The sequence below is a fragment of the Oreochromis aureus genome, linkage group 12, assembly GCF_013358895.1.
Source record: "Oreochromis aureus strain Israel breed Guangdong linkage group 12, ZZ_aureus, whole genome shotgun sequence".
NCBI lineage: Eukaryota > Metazoa > Chordata > Actinopteri > Cichliformes > Cichlidae > Oreochromis > Oreochromis aureus.
The window spans coordinates 22,562,854-22,568,853 of record NC_052953.1 but is presented as its reverse complement, the minus strand read 5'-3'; the positions used below and the strand labels follow the sequence as shown (position 1 = coordinate 22,568,853).

General features: G+C 40.0%; 1 protein-coding gene across 1 annotated transcript in view; it reads left to right on the top strand.

The window, feature by feature from the left end:
• Positions 1-1,453: 1,453 nt before the first annotated feature.
• The window catches only part of mef2cb (myocyte enhancer factor 2cb), a 68,215-nt gene continuing 63,668 nt past the window's right edge, over positions 1,454-6,000 (top strand). The window contains exon 1 of the mRNA XM_039620916.1: positions 1,454-1,698. The gene's annotated coding sequence lies outside the window, so the exon portion shown is untranslated. The remainder of the gene's footprint in view (positions 1,699-6,000) is intronic.

The window sequence follows — 6,000 nt, the reverse complement described above, 5'->3', positions numbered from 1 at the left end:
CACTCTATTGATATTGTGGGGTGGGGGGCAGACCCACTATTTTCCAACTGGCAAAGAAGTGTACTAAGGGGAAGTCTTTAACCAAAATACACAATAACACAATACAGCACGGTCATATCATCTTTGATCAAGACACTGAATCCCTCATAGAGGTAGGTCACAATTAAATGAGCTCCCCCCAACAACCCGCTCCCCACCCAGTTCCCTTCAAAAAAGATTAGTGAATTCCTGCTCATGATGTCACTGCAAATGTACCGATGTATAGGTACCCTGGATTGGATAGGTGTACAGGTAGTCATGGTGACAGAAAAACTTCCCCAGATAAACAGATTAGTTGATTATCTGTGCCCAGAAACATGAAAACAATACAACTAGATCAATACAAACCATATTTGACTGGCAGGAGTGTGAACACCTATCATCCAGGGAACACCACTGTTTTATCTCGTGTCTCAGTGGATCCACTCTTTTGGATGTATTCTGGGAAAATACCAATCTATAGTCTACTCATCTTTCCTTTGTGCCATCAATCTCCACATTAGCAAATTGGTTGACTTAAGAGGGATATATAAAACACTAATTTAGGTGTATTGTTCTGTCGTTATCTACATTAGATTTTGGCATCAGGTATGAGAGCGTGACTGGAAAATTTGTGATAAAATTACAATTACCCCTGTGCCACCCCCACAAAACTCTGCTAATGTACAAACAGTCACAGAGGATGTTATGATTTAAGCTTGTTGATTCCTACACCCTACTGAATGTATCATTTAGAAGGGAAAATGGGTTACAGTCTGGATGCCAGCAGCTTTGGGAAATTCAGAAGTTTTCTTTTGGATGAAGATGTATGATTTTTATCAGGTAGCAATGAAAAGGAGAAACATTTCCTGAGTAATATGTTTCTTTAAAAAAAAACAGGACTGTAGGTGGATTTTAGTCATAGATAAACTCAGCTAAATGAGCTTATAATTACGAAATTATAGGTGTATACCACTGCACCTGGTATTTTGACATTGGACAAGATGCTATCAGTGCTGACAAATCTCTTCCAGTGGCTCATTTATTTGCACAAATTACACAGATTGGTTATGCAAGGAGTAGGAGTATTTGTTATATAAAGTTATACTGTATATGTATATATATGTATACTTTTAAGACAGATTAAAAGAGGATATTGAAAGTTTGTGTGCAGCAGAACTGTGGATATGTGAAGGGGCAAAAAGGGGAGTCTTTTTTTGCCACTGTGGAGGTGGCAGCATTCTTGGTAGGGCTTATATGCCAGTGCTGACAAAGGTCTGGGGCATGTGTATGCATCAGGGAAATGGGGGGTGGGGGGTGACACTGATCCCTCAGAAGGCTATATTTACCCAAGAGTGATAGGGGCAGGTGGATTCAGCTGGGATAGAAGGGTAGGGGTGGTAGAGATGGTTGGGAAGAACCGGACCTGGTTTCAGTTCAGTCAGAGATCGGGGGCAAACAGACAACCCAAATTGGGGGTTCTATTCAAAGCCAGCTGGTCTGGCTTTATTACATGCAGGACATCTATTTAAGGTCATTTGTGGCCTTTTGTTTTCTTTTTATCCATTATCACGTTAGTTTTTTTCTCTTTTTCAACTTTTTTTTTACTTGTTTGATTGAGTCGGGCCTCAGCTGGTGCTGCAGGGTGTAGCTTCCTGGAGAAGCAGAGAAAAGGCACGGGTGAGTTTATAAAATACACCTATTCCACTCTTTTTTTCCACCCTCTAGTCTGAATCTCATTCGGTTAGTGGAAAACCTGTCTCTGTCAGAACTTCAAACACTTTGCACAGCAGGTCATGACATGTTTAACAGATTAAGCCATAATTTGGATATCTGAGCTGCACAATTTAAACCATTCTGAAATTTATTTTGCAGCCGCATTTCCTAATTGTTTCATTATAGCTTCGCAGGATTTAGTGAATGATGTCTTTGTCATGTAACCCAACACAGAAGTGCCTATACCAGTATGAACAAGGATAGAATATCTACTTAACTGCTGTTTACATTTAGATTTTCCTGCTCCTGAAAAAGTAGAAAGACACCAAAAAAAAGAAAAGAAAAAATCTCAAACAGTGTCGTAGGAGGAGCGAGGTCCCAGCTGGTGCCAATCACCTCTGTTGAGCACTTGGGGAATAGCTGATTGAGGCTCCTGGAAGTGCGTGTGTGTGTGTTTAGTTTTAAGAGTGTACATTTTTATGTCTCCAAGGCAAGACAAATGGTTAAAGTCAGTAAAGTGGAACTTTATATTGTGCTGTTTCTCTGTTTCTAATTCTTCACAGTCAGTTTAGGTTACTTGTACCGTTATGGGTAATTGCTCAGAACATCTCATTGCACGATCTGGAATTATCAGTGAAAGAAAGAGCGTGGCCTTAAAGTGCTGTTTGCTTTAGAAATGACTCATTCCCTCAAGGTGGCTGCACTAGATGCAAATACATACTTCAGATGAAACGTGTGTTTCACATGTTGGTGTCTAATGAAGACATACTGGACAAACTTTTGATTGACAGAAAGGGGATTATTCTTCACCAGGGGACGTAAGAATATGTCCTTCCTGTAGGTCATTTGTCCCAAACCGCATAAAAGGGTTTTATTTTTTAAGTTTGTTTCCACATTAGATTTAAATTTGTTGATGCTTCTGAATTTCATATCTTTAAATTTGAAGTTCAGGGTATTTTAGACTATTTATTAAAACCGTTACCAAGTCAACTGTTGACACAGACAGTGGATATAAAACTTTATTATACTCCTACTTTCAAAGTAAAACAGTTTTATTTTTCATTTTTAATATACATCTAAACTTGAGAAGTACACATGCACTCATGTCTTTTTTTGATACCCAAGTAAACTTGCTGTCCTCATACTATTCACCCAAAAAGCAGAACAGTAGAAACTTTGACCCAGTTTACAGGAACAGTGCAGTCCTTACTTTACTGCTTCTCTGCCCCTGAATTCCATGGCTTTGATGGTCAGCGGAGTTGAGGAAACGCACTGTTTTCTTTCTCCGTAGGGTGGTGAGCGCTCTTGTGCAGTTGCCTCTCTGCCTTTGAAACTCACCTCATCCTGTCTTTCCACCTTCCAAGTCAGCTATTGGTTTCATTGTTGCTTCCAGTTTTTTGTTTTGTTTTGTTTCTTTTTTATGCTGTATTAATAGTAAGTAAATTATAATAACAATACGTTTTTAACTTGAGTGGTAATGTCTCAAAGGTGAATGTCAAAGTTTGGTCACAAACGAGCACAAATTTCCCTAAAAATGTAGCTTTCTAAAGAGTTTCAGTGTTTCACTTTGTCTGGCGTTAAGTGGAAGGTAATTCAATGCAGATATGCATTTTGTGGTTTCCACTGTGTCACAGTGTCTTTGTGTAAATTAGAGGGAACGTTAAGATACACTGTAGAAGTAATTTGCTGATTTGTTGTTACTGTGTAGCTGCTGCTGACAGAAAGCATTGGTAGTATTTAGTTTCCATGGTTATTTTGTGGCACCACTGATCCAGATGCTCCCGAGTTACTGAACCTATGTTACTGTAGAAAGTGCATTTCATTTTTAAAACAAATTAGAACTGAACCAAGACCAATTACACATATGGGAGTGATTTCAATTGTGAGGCATGAAGTACCTTGGTTCTGTAATGGCTTACAGTAACAGCGTAGTAATTCTGCTATTATTTTTTTTCCTTTTCATTCCCCTTTTTATTATCTTTATTATTTAATTTTGGAAGACTTCCAGCAGCGGTCCATCCTTCTGTTTAAAAACTCTGTTTCCTTCTAACCCCCTGAGCACTGTCGAGGCCAGAAAACAGTATGACGCTCCGCCGCCACGATACAATGCTTGTGTGCCGGGGCCGCCTAAATCTACAAAACACGAGCGCTGGCGCTAGGCAGCTCTTTTGATCTGCAGCTAATCTCAGTTGCCTGCCTCCCCTCTGATCATGTCTGAATAAGAATGAGTTGGGGGTGATCCTGGAGGCACAAAGAGCTTTAGACATCGCCGCTCGTCTGCCAAGCTCTACTGTGTAACACAGGTCTGCGCCGATGGTCGGCCTTGCTATCATACATCTGAGCTGGGAAATCCTCATTTAGATACACAACGTATTCCACTCTAGTTGCTTCTCTTCGCAGTGAAACACTATCAGCTGCTTGGTGAGAGTGTGGGAGAAGTTGCAGAGCCATGCTGAATGATTGTTAATTGTCAAGAGAATTGGCTGAGGTCAACAGCTGCAGGAGGGACTTTTGCTGTGTAATAGTTATTATGGGAAATCAAAACAAAGCTAACTGCAGACTTTCGTGCTATAGTTGGATGCATTACAGCTGGTTTTGGTTATTCAAGAAGTGCAAGTGCAACTTTTTACAAAGGATCATCTTTATATTACTCTTTATATAACAATATTCTGTTAAAAATAATGTAACTTTACATCTTCTTCAGTATTAAAAACTACTTTTATTACTCAGCATGGAACTATATTGCTTCTGCTGCCTCTAATTAAACCACCAATGCCAGTGACCCATATTAATGCTTTCTGATTTGCCTCCTTTGTCAGCAGAACAAGTTTTGCCAGTTCCTCTCTAAAATGCGCTTAAGTTGAGGGAGCGATCATGGACGTGGTTTAAAGAAACCATAGTTGATGGTTAAATAAGAAAGAAACAGCTGTCTCCCATCACATGTTACGCTCAATATTATTTACAAATACATAACAGAGCCAAACTTCAGCTGTAATTTAAGCCCGCATTTCTTCTTTGACATGTTGATCATGGCACTTTGCTCAGACGTGGGCTCTGTTCCACTGCCGCACATTTAACACTAATAATGTTGTTTCAGAAACAGCTTTTGCACCACTTCAGGAAACACCGGTGGGCACCCCTTGAACTGAGACATAAAAAAAAAGTATCACTGGCATCTCTCTTTTATAGGCACAATTAGAGAAAGGGCAGCAAGAACAATGGAATAACTGTGCCTTTGTTGGAGCAGTTCATAGGGAATTACTTTCCAACCATTCAAAATGAGGAAAAATCATTAGCAGAAAGTGAGTTTCTTTTCCCTCCCTCTCGCGAAGCAATCTGCTGGAGACAAAGAGAACTTTGAGCCCTTGATATACAGACAGTAAGTGTGGCAGTTAAGCACAAAGAAGACACGGGAAGAGGAGGAGGTGGGAGAGAAAAAACCATCAGGGATTAGAATAATGAAGGAAGTAAATTAAAAACAATTAAAATATTTGTGGGATAGCGGTTAGAGTTATTTAATATTTGTTTTTTAAAAAATTACTTGGCTAAAATGCCTAAACAGTCACTTTATAAAAATACGACCGTGCTGAAGTAGTTTAGGGTAAAAAGTTGGTTAAACTTTGGGGCACAGAGAACACCTCCAGTTAACCCCTGTGCTAAACCTCTCCATTCTCCTAAGAAGGGTGCAGACCTCCCCTGCAGGCAGCACACTTAATTGCAGTGCCTGTACACTGTGTTGTTCATATATAGCAGATGGCACACACTGATGGCACCTGTCACATTAATGACATATGTGACATTAAAGCATTTTGATTGTAAATAAAATAAGCTGGCAGTCAATTTGCAGGTATCAAGGCTGAATAATCACCTCTGTAGTCGACGTGAGCTATTTTTGTTTTCTTCCCAATGTGATCATCTTATTGAAATTGTTTATTATCATCCATTCGACAGGTGGCACGGTTAGTTCTTCGAATTAAATATGAGGAAGACGTGCTTGCTTCGTGGTCTGTGTCTCTGCGTGTCGAAAAGCCCACGTAGACGTGATATAACAAAGCGAAGAAGCAACAGGTCTGATTAACAGCTCACCCAGCATCGCTGCGTCTCAGCGTGCCAGTGCAGTCACAGACAGGACCATGGAGCTTTTCCTGTGATGTAACCAGAGAATCAAGAAGAACAAAGGGAGAATTTGTTGTTCAGCTTGTGCCTCATCCATAATGCAGGAAAGGTGTACAGACAGAATAGTGTTGGTTAAACGCAACACATGCA